The sequence below is a fragment of the Bos grunniens genome, chromosome 27 (assembly GCF_055505025.1).
Source record: "Bos grunniens cultivar Pamir isolate PY7600 chromosome 27, Bosgru_T2T1.0, whole genome shotgun sequence".
Lineage (NCBI taxonomy): Eukaryota > Metazoa > Chordata > Mammalia > Artiodactyla > Bovidae > Bos > Bos grunniens.
The window spans coordinates 22,857,064-22,874,911 of record NC_141191.1 but is presented as its reverse complement, the minus strand read 5'-3'; the positions used below and the strand labels follow the sequence as shown (position 1 = coordinate 22,874,911).

At 37.9% G+C, this 17,848-nt stretch overlaps 1 long non-coding RNA gene across 1 annotated transcript; it reads right to left on the bottom strand.

Annotated features, from left to right (window-relative positions):
* Positions 1–1,976: 1,976 nt before the first annotated feature.
* LOC147343645 (uncharacterized) lies at positions 1,977–12,245 on the bottom strand. Its single transcript, XR_015156327.1, has 3 exons — positions 11,746–12,245; positions 8,239–8,289; positions 1,977–2,928 (listed from the first exon to the last, which is right to left on the bottom strand). It is a non-coding gene; the product is annotated as an uncharacterized LOC147343645 (long non-coding RNA).
* Between the last annotated feature and the right edge of the window lie 5,603 nt (positions 12,246–17,848).

Sequence of the window (17,848 nt, the reverse complement as noted above, 5' to 3'; positions counted from 1 at the left end):
AAGTGTGCTTTCATTCAACAAGCATTTATAGAGTATTTGTATGTGTCCATCATTGTTCTTGACACTGTGAATATTGAGTAGAAAAGCAAAGCCTCTTAGTTAAAAAAACTCCTACTCTACCATACATAAAATAGATAAACAACAAATATTTACTGTATAGCACAGGGCATTATATTTAATATCTTGTAATAATCTATAATGGAATACAATAAGAAGAAAAAACTGAATCACTCTGCTGTACACTTGAAAGTAACACAATTTTGTAAATCAACTATACTTCAATAAAAAATTTACTCAGCACCAATCAGCATAACAAATAATAAAGTTCTGAAAGATTGTGAGACTTATCAAAATGTGACAGAGACATGAAGTGAGCAAACATTATTGGAAACATGGCACCGATACGCACGCTCAATGTAGGGTTGTCACGACCTTCATTTCCTAAAAAAACCAAGTATCTGTGAAGGCAGCAAATCAAAGCACAATAAAATGAGGTTGCCTGCATGCTATTTTTAAAGTATGCTTTCAAGCAAATGCTGCTCTGTCTTATTTTTTTTTTAATGGGACAGAGTTAACTATTTATTTTTAATTTATTTATTTTAATTAGAGGCTAATTACTTTACAATATTGTATTGGTTTTGCCATACATCAACATGAATCACTTTCATCAATATTAGAAGTATAACACTCCCTGGAAAGCCTACCTAAAACTTGTTTAAAAATAAGTGGAGTCGATATTTCATGTCAGTGAGAGGGAGGAAGACATTTTCCTTTACCATTCTAGGTTCTTCTGGTTGGTCTATGAATTAAATTGACATGAGACAGATTAGCAGGAGAAAATTACACCAAAGCTTATAAGTTGTCTACACATGAGAGACCCAGGAAAACTGAGAAATTCATCAAAATGCCTGAGGATCTCACTTCAAACAATATCTTCAGCTAAAGCAAAAAAGAGGATGTTGGGGTAGTGGTTTGGAACTTCAAAGGGAAAGAAGGCAATTTCCATGGAGATGGAAGAGCAAACATTTGGCAAACGAATGTTTGCTGGGCCTGCAGAGACAGTGGGACCCAGGAATTTTAACAGACTCTGCGGGGTTCCTCTCTGTCTACACAGCTAGTTCACACTACGGTTGTTTGCGGCGTGTCTCCCTCCCTGGAACAGGTCCTCTAGGTACACTCTTTAGGCAGTCAGAGAGAATGTCGGAGTTTCTTCCTGAGTCTTTTGAGCCTTAATGATTTTCAGCTAGAAATTATCTGCATGCCAAAGAGACATTTTGGGTCGGCAGATTTTGTTCCCCTACAACGTTAACCAGATCCCTATTTCTCTCTTTTTTTTTTTTATTTTGTAAAATTTTTATTGGAATATGGTTGCTTTACGGTGTTGTGCTATTTTCCGCTGTACAGCAAAGTGAATCAGCCATACATAGACGTATTATCTCCTCTGTTTTGGACTTCCTTCCCCTTTAGGTCACCACTGACCACTGAGTTATAGAGTTCCCTGTGTTATACAGTAGCTTCTCATTACTTACCTCTTTTATACATAGTAGTGTGTGTATGTCAATTCTAATCTCCCCAGCTTTGTCTTTTAATACAAAAATTAACATTAACGGTAGTCTGTATCAGTAACTTACCTCTGGTTCCCTCTTCTTTCTCTGGATAGAACTTCTGTGAGGAGCCAGAGGTTTTATATCCTTGGATATGCTACTCTGCCTTAGCTCCCTTCTGCAAAACTTTGTTCAGTGAAAACTTCCAGGCCTGGGGATATCCCTAATACATATATTTTGACCTATAACCAGTCAGTCCTGGAGAATAGGTGGCATTTGTCCAAATCTATTTTCATCTACACCTATGTATGCTCTAATATTTGTTTAATCATTGTGTTTTTCCTTACCATATGGCCAAGATTAAAAGGATTTAAAAAAGATATCAATTTGTGGTTAATATCTAACTTTGGAAACAGTAGTCATAGCAACTCCTTGTTTCTTAAAATCACCCCTTTGATTTTATTACCATGTAAACAATTTGGGATTGAACACTTACTGAATATTGTTGATTATTGTAAGATGGTCTTACAGACAGTGATTATGACATTATCTTCAGGCACAGCTGAAAAAGAGCTGTATATAAACAATAAAGTTGCATTTTGTCCTGCATTACAAAAATATAATGAGTCAGTTACCGTGAACTTAGCTTTTAAAGTAGGAATTCTCATGAAAACAGCTCAGCATGGGAAAAGGAAGAAATACCATTTGTAAAATATATGGAGTTTATACTTGTTAAGTTCTTTAAATAAGACATAAACAGGCACGATTAGAATATACTGAGGTTTTAACATGCTATATATTTCATTAGTTATTATCCTAAATGAATCCATAGATGCAAAATAATTTGTCTCTGAGAAGGCAGTCTCAATTTAGGTGACATAATTTAAGAAAAAGAAATTACTTCAGGTACATTTGCAAATGCCTCTAATTCCATACAGTCTAATATCTTGATTCTACTCTCTGTCATGTTAATGCCTAGGAGTAATCTTTTCTCATTCCCACATCCCAAGAATGGAACATGGTCCCAAGATTACAGCATCTCTGAAGAGCAAGGCCAACACCAAAGTGTCTCCCATAGACTTTTCCCTACTTTTCAAGCCTTCCTCAGTCAGGGCTGGCAATATGATCTAATTTTTGCCAATAAATATAAGTGAAACTCTGTTGGAGAATGCAAGTTCTGAGAAAGATTTTGTGCCCTTTGAAAGTACCCAAACTATCTCGGTTTTTGTAAATGGACAACTTAGAAAGTCCACCTCCTTCTTCCAGCTTTGAATGCAGAAGTGATGGCGGAAGCTGGGACAGCCACACCTTGACCATTAGGCAATACCAAATGAACGGTGGAGATATTGGCCCTGACATCCTTGAACTGCTGAGGAAGCAGGACCTTGAGGAAAACAAGAGTAATAGAATTGGCTGCAGTGAGTACAAGTCTCTATCATCTGAAACTTCCCGAAAAAAGAATGTTCAGGCATTCCCTTAGTGAAACACCCAAGAATTCAAAGGCATAAATCTCCTAGCATCACAGGTAAATTTATTCACCTATATCTGGAGAAATACTGGCCTTAGAGGTTTCAGCTACGAAATTTTCTCATACCTCTTTTTCTCTGTTTGCCTTATGGGTCTTTAGCTCCTGTGTGAGTCTTACTTTTTGAATCTATTTCCTTTTCTCATTGTGTCATTGCTTAGTTTGCTGCCACAGGCAGTGCTGATGCTAATTCTTTCTCCTCCATTTAATAACACAGAGCAATCTCTATTAACCCTAACCAGCTACCCTGCTGCTGGCAGGCTGTACACTGTTGTGTCAGAGTGATACAGGCAGCGTCCTTTTACACCACCTCCAAATCTGTGCCAATCTCTCCTTCTGGGAATCTCCATAAGAAACAGTTTAAAGATCTTATTTCTCCCTTGTAGGAGAAAGAGGTCCAAAATAAAGTGCTTGTTCCCTGGGGATGCAAAAGAATTATTAAGGTAAAAAGACTTACTTTTGAAAATAATAGGTCAAACACCAAATGGATTATTTTAGTACTTGAGTATTTCTTGATTCATATTTTAACCTAATTTCCATTTCTCAGAGGCCTTTCGTCATGCAATGATACCTATTACCCCAGTTTAATATTTTATTCATTTCCCCAAAACCAGTCAAGAATATAATGAAACAGAATAAAATTAATATCAAAAATCCGCTAAATTGGCGCTTTTCTGGTGGTCCAGTGGTTAAGAATCCTCCTTGTAATGCAGGGGATACTGGTTCAATCCCTGGTCCGGGAAGATCCCATATGTCATGGAATAACTAAGCCCACGTACCACAACTACTGAGCCCGTACTCAGCAGCAAGAGAAGCCACAGCAGTGAGAAGCCCACGCACTGCAACTAGAGAATTGCCTTTGCTCAGCCATGAAGACCCAAGGCAGTCAAAAATAAATAAGTAAATAAATAATTTGTTTAACAAACTGCCAAATTTACAAATAGATCAAGTCCAGAAACTTCTGGGAGACAATAACAAGAGACCCTTGAAGTTTTCACATAAAACCTTGGGTCCCCCAAAATCAATCAGTAGTCCAGACAGGTGGATCGATGGTGGGTATTCCTGATTATAGCATCCTAATTACAGTGTCCCAGTATGTGCCCACTGTCATCAAAATTATTTTCCAGCTATTTTTGGTACAGCCCCAGAGTTGTTCAAACCAAAACACTAATGAAAAACACAAAAAGTTGCAGGCATTTCAACTTTAGTGAAAATGCACTAATTTTTTAATGGAATAAAATATCTATCTATGCTATAGGAAGCCAACTGATGTATGTGCACAGTCAGTAATAAAACATGTAGCCACTTAGATCGAAGGCCACAAAATAGCAAAGCACATATGATCTAGCGAATCATGTCACCTAAGAAAATTTCTAAATTGTGAAGAATTAAATTCCCTGTTATGAACATGCTGTTTATTTAAAAACCAAATGAGACAAAACTTGTTTAAATTTGTGTGAAAAACAATAAGCCAAACTGAAAGCGCTAGTTCAGAGTATTTGAGGAACTGCCCTGCCCGCCTCTTTGAGACTTTAGTAGCCATAATCTGTGCTTCTTGCAGATTTTACTGCCTCATAGGGGAAAAAGTCTCCCAGAGACCAATTCCTGCAAAACAAAACCAGTTCCCATAAAGGGGTAAATTCCCATGGAGATAGTATTACATTTTTCTCAGCCTTATGCAAAGGTAGATAAATTAACAGTAAACAAGCATCTTTGAAACCAGGTATGCCATAGAAAGTTCTCATTAGCTGTAGATTTTGAGCAGGTACCACAAGTCCCTGCATCAACACAACTCTGTTGAAGACCTTGAAATGTATAGTGTAGGAGCTCTTTCCCAGGTTATAAAGGAGAAACACCAATTAAATGGAAAAAGATTTAAGGACGATTATTCCCTTAAAAGTAAAAATGTAGAATTTAGTTTTTTCATATTTCAAGCATTTTGGCATGTCCACTGTATTAAATTCAGAGCAATTCTGTTGCCTAGGAAAGAAATGCACCTTGAAATAGTTAAGCAAAATAGAGAAATTGACATCTTATCTCACCAGAAACCAGATCACAGAGAAAGGTGGGGGACACATCTGGATATCAGAACCCCAATCCAAGGACCCCAATAATGTAAAGGCTTTCTCGTCATCTCCCACTTTGAATGCTTCTGTCTTTATCGTCACGGATTGGCTTGTCTGTAAGACTTCACAAGGACATGGTGCTGAAATCTATGGGTCTTGAAATCTATCATTGTTATGACTTAAGAAGACATTGATGGGGACTCTCCCTGGAATGTGTTTTTCTCAAGATTCTTCTTCCATGTGGAACATTTTTAAAGTCTTTACTGAATTTGTTACAATGCAGCTTCTGTTTTATGAGGGATGTGAGATCTTAGTTCCCCTACAAGGGATGGAACCCCTACAACCCCTCGCATTGGAAGGCAAAATCTCAGGCACTCAATCACCAGAGAAGTCCCTGTATTTCTTTTTGAACCAACGTGATGGGCACCATTTCAATCTCATCTCTGTGGCATGAGGGTGAACTATTTCCATGGGCCACCTCCATCAGAAGCATGTGTTCAGAGTTGAGGTGAAGAGGTTACTAAAAGTAGTTAAAGTTCAATATACTTAAAAAATTCATACATGTATTAAGATTCCTTAACGTTCATGCAATTTGTGCTTTTTACTGTCAAACAGTATTTGTTTAAAGTAGTGTTCCCTAAAGAAATGAACCACTTAAAAGTCCTCATGGTTTCTGTTTTTCCAGCAAACCATAATGGCTAATTTTGAAGCTATACATGGTGAGTTGGTTCTTAAGGTTGTTCTTCAAGTTATAAAAGAAATGAGATACCCATTTAGAGGAAGACTTGAGAAAAATCCTAATATGTGAACCCCAAGTTCAGTCATACTTCCAGGGTGTTTCTGGTATTCTTAAAAGATCCTATTCCCTATTCATATTCTTCCCATAAGCCAGGTTGCCCTTGAACTGGCCTTACTTCTGGCCTTGCCTGTATGTGAAGTTTCCAATATCACCGCAGTTTGCAATAAGCCGATACTACCAAAAAAGCTCCTGCCCTTTTAACAAAAGCAGGCTAAAGGTGAGCTAATTAAAGGAGGATGCTTTCCGCTCTTACAATCTTCTTGCCCTTTTAAACAGCTCAGGCAAGAGCCAAAGTTAATTAAAAAGAGAAGGTAGCTTCCATCCTTCTAATTTTTCTAGAGGTTGGAGAAACTTCATGATTAGTAACTGCTGAGCATGTGTGTGTGTGATAAGAGACTTCAGTTATGTCTGCCTCTTTGTGACCCCACAGACTGTAGCCTGCCAGGCTCCTCTATCAAAGGGATTCTCTAGGCAAGAATACTGGAGTGGGTTGCCATTTCCTTCTCCAGGGTATCTTCCCGACTCAGGGATTGAACCTGCATCTCACATCTCCTGCATTGGCAAGTGGGTTATTTATCACTAGTGTGAAGGAAGCTGATTCTTCACCTGTTGCTCCCTCCCTGTTGTACTAGGAGGTGGTCATTCTCTCCTCCTGACGCATTTCACAGGAGGGTGGACTCTCCATCCAAACCCTAAAAGATGCAGGATATGCGCTCTAAGTTTTCCTGGTCCAGATAACAATTTGCAGGTCCTCCAATTCATCCTCTGTATTTAAAGGGCTAATCATGTAGTTGACTGCAAAGATGGCCACAAACATTTCTCTTCCTTCCCTTCATGCCCCTGGAAGCTCTCACCCTTACTCTCTGAACTGTCACTGAAGATTTGCTTTGGAAAGGGAGTATTAGCAAATGTCAGTCAATGGGAGGCTGGAAAAAGCTTGTGGGCTAGGACTTTCCTTGGTGCCCAAAGCCTCCAGAGGATGAGTCCAAGTCAGCCTGCTGGATGATGAGGGGTGTGTGACCAAGTGACTCCTGTCACCTCCCCTCACCAGAGGCAGAAGGCCGTTGGTGACAACAGTCACATCCGTGAGCCCAGCCAAACCCAGCAGAAAACCCAACCAACCACGCCCAGCCTAAATCAACCATCCACAGAATCCTGAAGAAATACATGGTACTGTTTGAAGTTTCTAAGTTAGAGTATGATTTCTACACAGGGCTATCTTGCGGATAGACAGCACTGTCATGGAGTTGACAAATAGGGCCCACAGAGATAACAAATAATGTAACACTAAAAGCGTGTCATTAAAATCAGGACACAGAGAGTGGTCAACTGTATCAGTGAATTCAGCAAGCCAGAAACGCAAAATTGGAAAAAGCATTGTAAAAGAAGAGAGGTGTTTTGTTTTGCTGATGATACGTTTGTATGTCCAGAACACTGTTAGTTAGAAACAAACAGATAAAAGGACAATCCCTCCAAATCTTCTATAATTATTAGAGATTTTGATTAGCCCACGCACTGTAGCAGAGCTCCTATGGGCTGCACTCATCATGGAAGCACAGCTGAGCTCAGCTGGAGCCCCCTATAACCAAGGCCAGCTTAATTAATATGCAACATTATAACATACAATATACAAACACCAAAACAGTTTACCCATGCTAACTGTAAGTATGTGAAATTGGAAATGCAATAAAATAAAATAAACCACCATTTTATTCACAGTGGTTAACAGGACTCAAATGAAGAAAACTACTCAATATATAGAGATACTAATACTGAAGTAAATAAGCAAATTTTAAAATAACTGGGAATATATTTGTTCTCAGAGTAGAAGATTAAATCTTAGATGTGTTATCTCACCCAAAATTCATCTCTAGGTTTAATGCAATTTCAATTAGAATTCTCTAAAATGATTCTTTCTGGAATTAGACAAACCTACTTTACATTTTATATGAAAGGATAAATGTTCAATCATAGTGTAGAGAATTATGAAAGGAAAGAGCAGTTAAAATGACTTTCATTACTAGGTATTTGAAAGAATTATGAATCTACCATAATGAAATCAATGTATTATTAGCCTAGGAATAGATACTAGATCAATGGAACAGAGCAGAGAGTTCAGCCTATTCCCCTATATGTGAAGGCAACATATAAAGATTGCATTTCCTGGATTCAGAGACAACAAAACAGGCTCCATCTCCATGTGGAAGAAAATAAAACTAATTCTCTCTTACACTTAAAGATTTAAATGCAAAATACAAAACAACAACAAAAATCTTTAGGAAAAAAAAGATTGAGACTACTTACATAATCTTGGGAAAGAGGATTCTTTGTAACCAAGTCAGAAATCCAGAAGCTCTAAAAGGTAAATGATTATAAAAAAGGTTATGTAAAGTCTGTATAGAGACAGATAGCATATTTCTATAAACAAATGGAGTTTTCCTACAAACAAATGAAATTAAAGTTTGGAGAAAATAATAGGAAAAAAACCTGGAATTCTATTTCCAATAATAAAAAAAAACTATACTATAGAGTACATCTGACATGTATTCTAAGCCTTGTATACGTATTAAGACTTTTATCCTCACAGCAACTCATTTAGGAAGTTATTCATCCTCTTAAACCCACTTCAGTTCAGTTGCTCAGTCATGTCCGACTCTTCGTGACCCCATGAATCGCAGCACGCCAGGCCTCCCTGTCCATCACCAACTCCCAGAGTTCACTCAGACTCACGTCCATCGAGTCAGTGATGCCATCCAGCCATCTCATCCTCTGTCGTCCCCTTCTCCTCCTGCCCCCAATCCTTCCCCTCCCGCCCCCAATCCTTCCCAGCATCAGAGTCTTTTCCAATGAGGCAACTCTTCGCATGAGGTGGACAAAGTACTGGAGTTTCAGCTTCAGCATCATTCCCTCCAAAGAAATCCCAGGGCTGATCTCCTTCAGAATGGACTGGTCGGATCTCCTTGCAGTCCAAGGGACTCTCAAGAGTCTTCAACACCACAGTTCAAAAGTATCAATTCTTCGGTGCTCAGCCTTCTTCACAGTCCAACTCTTACATCCATACATGACCACAGGAAAAACCATAGCCTTGACTAGACGGACAAAACTTCAGTGGCTGGCATGGCAGACTCTGTTGCTTCACAACGAAATACAAGGTTACTCTGAGATTCAAAGCCCTCTACAATGATCAAATTTCCTTTGGTGGCCTTATCTTCTATTATCCCATTCCAAGAACCCACTCTGTGTCTTCCTTTCTTTACGGCCTTACTTCAGAGGGAAATTCTGCTTGGGATACTTTCTTTGCATTTTTCACTTGAAATCTGATGATTTTCTCAAGCTCCATTTTCTGCTTTGTAATCTTTCCTGTTCTCAGACCTATTGCAGTCTCACCAATATTCAACTTTCCTGCAAATTTTTTGATGCTTTTCTTTGTGCCCATGTAGTGAATTCTGTAGGATAAGCAACTTGATAACAGAGAGTATGTTTTACTTATTTCTAAAGTGTTTAGAACACAACAATTGCTTGAGCTACAGCTAGTGAACCCAATATATTAATGGAAGAAACGGCAGGTTTCCGTAGGCTTACCAGTATTTTATTCAGAAAATTTTAGTGGCTTCTCAGAAGCTATATTCTAAACTTTCTAGCAAGGAATATGAAGTCTGAACCAACTCACAATTCTAGTCTTATACAGCTGGATGTCTTGATTTAAATTCTTTCCAGTTTATTTATATTCCATTAAATGCATGTGAATTTCTCAATTTTCCTCTCAAAAATACGTATTGAACAAATAAATGTTGTTCCACCTAGCTATAATGCTTTTCCATCTGCTCGTCTTTTACCACAAGCCAACAAGATCTTTGAAGCTTAATTCAAGTGCTACATTGATCAGTCAAACTTTCCCTGGCCACTCCACCCAGAAGTAATCTCACATTTCTTTCAACTACAAATTCATTCCATGTGTCACTTTAATTCACAGATTTTCAACCCAATCTCACGTGATAGCTTAGTTTCATATGATTTATATATGTCTTCCAGGCGGTAACAAGCACCTTGACAATCAAGCCACCACCTAGCCTTCTTCATTTTCCATGTCTGACCAGTGACGATTCCTTGCCTAAATTCAACTTACTTCTCTTCCAAATGACAACTGGGCTCCATTATTTCCAGAATCATATAGCTCATGTTTTTTCTCATGATTTCTTGAAACTTTAGTTTATCATATTTTCTTATCTACATACATGCCTCATCTCTACCATAAACCCCAAAATTTCAAGAACACAGGAAAGCTTGAATCCAGTCTATCTTTACATCCTTTCAATACCTGATAGAGAAGGAAAGCAGTACATAAATACTTATTTAGCTGATAATTACTTTTAATGGTTATTTGCAGATAAAAGGTAACAATTGACCTTTCTAATTTTATTTTTTTACAGCTCTGTGTGAAGTCTGTTTAGTCATGTCTGACTCTTTGTGACCTTGTGGACTGTAGCCCATCAGGCTCTTCTCTCCTAGGAATTCTCCAGGTGAGAATACTGGAATGGGTTGCCACGCCTTCCTCTAGGAGATCTTCCTGACCCAGGACCGAACCCATGTCTCTTATGTGTCCTGCATTGGCAGGTGGGTTCTTTACCACCAGCACCACCTGGGAAGCTGCATTATTTGAATTTTTTTCAGTTTAATTATAATTCCCCAAATGCATGTGTTTTTCTCAGCTTCCCTCTATTTATGGTTTAAATACTGGCTTTAGGTGATTCAATATCATTCTGTGCTGTTGGGTGTTGTCATTATAGACATGCCTGAACCGGCTAAGTCTGCTCCTGCTCCTAGAAAGGGCTCTAAAAAAGCTGTGACCAAGGCCCAGAAGAAGGACGGCAAGAAGCGCAAGCGCAGCCGCAAGGAGAGCTATTCCGTGTACGTGTACAAGGTGCTGAAGCAAGTTCATCCGGACACCGGCTTCTCCTCCAAGGCCATCAGATCAGATCAGATCAGTCGCTCAGTCGTGTCCGACTCTTCGTGACCCCATGAATCGCAGCATGCCAGGCCTCCCTGTCCATCACCAACTCCCGGAGTTCACTCAGACTCACGTCCATCGAGTCAGTGATGCCATCCAGCCATCTCATCCTCTGTTGTCCCCTTCTCCTCCTGCCCCCAATCCCTCCATGGGAATCATGAACTCCTTTGTCAACGACATTTTCAAGCGCATCGCTGGCGAGGCATCGTGCCTGGCGCATTACAACAAGCGCTGGACTATCACATCCAGGGAGATCCAGACCGCCGTGCGCTTGCTGCTACCTGGGGGGCTGGCCAAGCACGCCGTGTCCCAGGGCACTAAGGCTCTCACCAAGTATACCAGCTCCAAGTAAGTATAATATGCCTAGCTGCTGTTAACGGAGAAGGCAGTGGCACCCCACTCCAGTACTCTTGCCTGGAAAACCCCATGGACGGAGGGCCTGGTGAGCTGTAGTCCATGGGGTCACTAAGAGTCGGACACGACTGAGCAACTTCACTTAGGTGATTTTATTATAATTTTATAATTACATATTAAAACATCAAAAATCCCATTTGAGCATTTTCAGATTCTTTTTTCATTTCTGTATTAAGAAGTTCAACTATGTCAACGGTTATATCTTTCAGTCTTACAGCTTTTTAGTCTTTTGGTCTTAAAAGACATGATCTTGGTCATATTGGAATTTCTTAAATAGGAAATAAAACAGAACCCTAAGATATACAAATGAGCTGCTAAAGATTTCATCTTACCTAATTATAAAATAATAATGAAAATTACATAAAGTGAGCATTCTAACTACATCTTACCAACATCTTTTATGGTGCATCCTTGATGGCTCAGACAATAAAGAATCTGCCTGTGATGCAGGAGACCTGGATTCGATCTCTGGGTCGGGAAGATTCCCTGGAGGAGGGCATGGCAACCCACTCCGGTATTCTTGCCTGGAAAATCTCATGGTCAAAGGAGCCTGGAAGGCTGCAGTCCATGGGGTCACAAGAGAGTCAAACGTGACTGAGTGACTAACATTTCACGCTTTTAGAATCTCTTAATGTCATGAACCAGGAGTCTATCATTCCTGTTCCTACACCTGCTTGTGTGGATTTTATCAAGTCTTCACACTTGTTAGGCTAGTTCTTCCATCTGTGAATAGAGATGAAAGACATGGGCACTGCCTTTGGTATAATGCTGCTGTAACGCTCCATGACTGTGTTTTGTAAATGGAGAGTGGTTTGAAAATACCAAAATTTTATAGTAGACAAGGCTAGCTATCTCCTACCAGATGTCTTCTAAGACCTAGTATCTTGCAAGATGCTCATGAATATTTTTAGAAATTAAAATAACTTGGTCATCTATCTATATTTGAGACATGCTACGTAGTACATGTGATCTCTGGAAGATCACAAATTCATTGTATTCTAATAAACAGTACAAATTTATTCATTAAGACAACTTCCTTAACTTTTTGTAACATTGTATTTGTCGAACTTGTTTGATCAAGAGATGCTTTCACTTTTCTTTTTTAAAATAGTATCTATACCAAGAGCAATCATGTTTCTCTACATTCAGCTTAAGCAAATTTGGCATCTAAAAACTTCATCTTTCACTGATTAAAAAAAAATAGCAAACACATTCTAATAGAACATTAAAAACGCTAATTAGCAACACTGTCCGTATAAATCACTAATAGGGAGTTAGCTTCATAAGTGGGGAAATATTCTAACTCTTTTTGGGCCCAGGGGTGCCTTCCACCATCCTAGAGCAGGAATTTCCTCAATGACACCCGAGGCCAGAAAGAGTTAACACTCTGCTCAATATACCTAATTCGTTCCCAGGATGTAATTTACACACTAATGTGGCTGAATATGTAGCTTTTTCTGTCTTTTCTTAAATCTATAAAACTTTGAATGGGTCAGAAAGGACAAATTATCAGGCTGTACAGATTAACCATCAACAATTTAGTGCACATTTTTTTTTTTTCAGTTTTGAGGGTAAATAGTGCTATGGCTTTTTAAAGTGCAGCATAAAAAAGGCTTACATGATTTAAATAAGATTTTGGAATTACTTAAGGAATGATCTCATTGTTTTTTTTCTTGGTTTGACCCCAGTGGGGAAGGATCCATGTTTGTAATGTGATCTTAACAATATTGGTACCTCGAGATTAGATGGGCTTCACATATAGAAAGGGCATCAGAAATCAGTGTTTACAGGAAGTTGAATAGATTGAAGGATTAGGTTCTATTCTGTACCTCAGTCTATAGGAAAAATATAAATATGGGAGAGAATTGTATTTCTGTGAAAAAGTGATACAATCAAGGGTTTTATCTTATCCCTCCACGATACCAAAATATAAACCTTGAGCACTTTCTTTTTTCAGTTCTTTTCAAAGGGATAATTATTGTTCAGTTCACATTCAGGAATGGTCTTTTCAAAGAGTGGTTATGCACTCTTTTCTGCCTCGTCTCTGATGAGGCATACTGTGGAGTCCTGGCAATAAAAGTGATCATTAGTGCAGGGATTTCAAACACAGTGGAGCTCTTTTTATTGAGGTTTATCAGAAGAAGGGAAGACTATAGTTTGAAAAATCCTCACTGCTAATTCTAATTGATCTGCTGGAAATTTGGGACCTCTTCATGCCATTTAATCTTGCGCTGTGGAAAATCACAGCTTTGCAGAGGTATAGCATGGTGCTCAGTAAATGTTTATCAAATGCAAAAATGTTAATTGTTTAAAAAGCTATCACACAATGCTGTTGTCTTGTCCCTTCTTGAAACAAACAAACAAACAAAGCACCTTCAATGTCTCCTAGTTTTTTTTTAGATTGAGCTGGATCTTCTTAGACTATCACAAAAGGTCTTTCTTAATTTGTATTTTTTTTAATGTTTTCGCTGGGTGATGCATAGCAGTATCTGAAAGTGACTTTATGAGTTCATGAACTGATGCTACTGGTCATTTCCATGAAAGGTTTTATTTTCATGACAAACAAAGACCAACAGTGCTGAAAAAATCCTGATTTAATCTTCCTACTCTGTTTGTGTGTGTGGCTTCTGTAGCTATAGCAGCCATTTGGTAACTTTGAAATTACAAGCATGAGGGACCAACAGAAATTCAGAGATGCCAACTCTGACACTGTGAACTCAATGCCAGCAAACGCCCATATGATTTGATATTAAAAAGTCTTATATTTTACTCACTGTGATATATGACATGCATGTCAGTTAATTTCTTTGCCCCTTTACACTGGTTCTCTCTTCTCTTCTCAGCCTAATGTACTCCTTGTCATTCATTCTTTACATCCCAGTTGAAAATTTACTCCTTTTGTAAGCATTTCCTGGACTCCCTCAGGCAAATCCATTCATTATTTCATCTATGTTCTAGTGCCAGTTTATCTATGTTTTATTAACATTTATCCCACTTAGTGTAACTCATTCTTTTGTGTTGTCACTGTCAACAAATTGTTTGCCCTTCAAGAGCAAGTGTCATATACTTTATATTTTCAACAAATAAGTGCTTAAGGAATTAATCTATGCCCAGTGGGCTTGGCTGCAATGTCCAAACGCATAAAGTATTATTAACATTTTCCCCTATGGCTTTCCTTCTCTGAGAATAAATTTTATTTAGTGGCTCTTATGGGCAAATGAACACAGAACCCCTACAGTTAATTTGCGGGACAAATAATTTCTCTAGAAATCACCCCAGGGGTCACTGCAGGGATTGTTGAGGACATTCTTAATGAGCTTTCTTGTCTTAGAATGCTACACAAAATGTTATTGTTAATAACATTTTAGTTTAATTCTACTCTTTCCTCAAAATGCTAATAGTGTGAATATAGTTTCCTATAAGTGAAGAAATACTATTTTAACATCTGTTGGACTCATTATTCAGAGCAGACTGGGAATATAAATAACCAAGATAATGGAACAGAAGACTGTCTAGGAGCAAAGTGATTTTACCATTTCAAAATGATTTCACTCTTCCACCACTGAGGTTAACCAGGCTGGAGAATATTTTTCTTTTCATTGTTTTAATGGGTTTCAATGAGCTTTCTAACAACAATTTACTCTAATTTTACTTTCTTTCCTGAAACACTGTTTATGGTTTAAAAAAACTCTTTGTATTTATATGCAAGTGAGTCAGACTGATGATCAGACAACTTATTTTGAAAACCTAAAGGCATCTTACTGTAATGGTTTCATAACTAAAGGATGAAGGAAAGACAGATGGAGAAGCAATTGCGTTTGACTAAAATAATCTAAATCTTGGCAGAGCAATGCTGTATTTGGAAAATGATACCTTGATACTACCAGACTGGAGTAAATTAAACCTGTCATGATTTTAGCCTAGACAGAAAATATTTCAGTCCTTGCTAGATAAATTTTTGAGATATTGCTAAATTCTCCTTGAGGTGTCATTTTGACATAGTAAATATTCAAATTATAAATCCTTAACTACACTTGATATATTTGATTTACTAGTTGTTCATATTTACTACTTTTTAATCTATCACCAAAAATCATCTCCATTCCTTTAATACAAGTATTTCTCCCAGTAACTTATTTATTCTTTGCTCTTCTTTAATTGTTCTCTGTGTACTTGCTTTCATTTAAAAAAAAAAGTGAAAACACCTTCAAGTCTCTATTTTGTTTTGATTACAGCACTACGGTCTATATTAAAAGTTAATAATACAAACTTAAATCCCTACAGGAGATTGGCAGGTGATATAAATGAGTGAAGTGAAAGTCACTCAGTCGTGTCTGACTCTTGTGACCCCATGGACTATATAGTCCATGGAATTCTCCAGGCCAAAATACTGGAGTGGGTAGCCTTTCCCTTCTCCAGGGGATTTTCGCAACCCAGGGATCAAACCCAGGTCTCCCACATTGCGGGCAGATGCTTTACCAGCTGAGCCACCAGGGAAACCTGATGTAAATGAGACAGTGGGCCAGATGTAGACCAGTGTGGAGAGTGGATTTGTGAGGCTGTTGAGTCAAAAGAATACTACACCATCTGAAGTAGGTAGGTGGGTAGTTGCTACTTCAGTTCAGTTCAGTCACTCAGTCGTGTCCGACTCTTTGCAACCCCATGAATCGCAGCACGCCAGGCCTCCCTGTCCATCACCAACTCCCGGAGTTCACCCAGACTCATGTCCATCGAGTCAGTGATGCCATCCAGCCATTTCATCCTCTGTCGTCCCCTTCTCCTCCTGCTCCCAATTCCTCCCAGCATCAGAGTCTTTTCCAATGAGTCAACTCTTCACATGAGGTGGCCAAAGTACTGGAGTTTCAGCTTTAGCTCTTTCTAATTTTTAATGGGCTATTTCATTTTTTTCCCAAGCAGGTTATGTATCCAGGTATTTTTGTGAAATTTTTCATTTAAAAAAATTGTTTCAGGGAGCTTCTCTGAATTCCAGTGGTAAAAGACCCTGCACTTCCACTGTAGGGGGCCTGGGTTCAATCCCTGATGGGGGAACTAAAATCTGTGATGTCTCACTATGGGGGCACACTCAAAAAAAGGTGCTATAGTATCTAGGCATGAATCGTCATTGATTGATAACATCACAAAGAGAAAGATGATGGAAAACTTAAGAAGTGATCCTATAAAAAAGGTAAGTAAATCACAATGAACAGAATATAACTTCTAGATCCTGCTCCCAATTTACAAGAACACAGAGACTCAGGAACTCATTAAATTACACCATGGGGATGCAGTCAGCACAATCCAGCCTTGTAAGAAACTGCAGGGTCCACAACACAGTTTCTTCAAGAAATAATTGCAAGAGAAAAAAAGGACATGGAGGGGGAATTTGTAGACCAAAGGAAGTTTAAAAGGTACATCAACCAGCTGCAATGTATAAACCTCTATAGATCTTGATTTTTTAAAATTATAAACAAGAAAAAAAATTTCATAACTATGTGCAGTTATGAATGTTAACTAGACTTATTATGGTGATCATTTTGCAAATTATACAAGTACTGAATCTTATGTTGTACACCCCAAATTAATATAGCATTATATCTCAATTATATCCCAATAAAAATAAATAAAATTTTAAAAATTATAACATTTATGCAGCTTCCTTGGTGGTTCAGATGGTAAAGAATCTGCCTGCAATGCAGGAGACCAACTTCAATTCCTGAGTATGGTGATCTTTTTGCACATTTAACAAATATTGAACCTTATGTTGTATACCCGAATCTAATAACATTATATCTCAATAAAAAATAAAACATTTTTTAAATTATAATATTTATGAGTTGCTGCCTGGATATTTGATATCAAGGAAATATATGATAAGGTTAATGAGGGTCATATTAGAACATCAATCTAATCTCTAGAGATACCTATAAAAATATTCACAGATAGAATTTCAGAAATACATTCATATTTTAAAAAAGAAAATACGGGGCAGACATGCCATATGTCTGTCAGCTGGCTGTGGTTTATATGTTGCCAGTGTGCAAATTCTAATCTCTAAGAATATATACAACTAATTTATTTCTCATTATCGTTAAACAGTAGTATATTTTAATTATATGGAGGAGATATAAAGATGTATAGGCCAACATTTTCACTTGGGGAATATGAGATACATAAAGCAAACCTTAGAAAAAAAATACAATATCACCACTTTTTCACCTATTGTCTTAATATTAAACTCAATAAATGAATCTTTAATTGCTTATGGATTGAATAAGATAAGCAATTTCCCAGATTTTTTGTCTTATAGTGCTTTTGAGTAATAACAAATTTAAGTTAGTCAGCAGCTTGTGAGGCACTTCTGCTGTAAGATGTATTGCTTAAAATTCTTTTTTAATAAAATATAATTTAAGATATATACATTTATTATTTTATTTTATTGGCCACACCATATAGCATGTGGGATCTTAGTTACCCAACCAGGAATGGAACCTG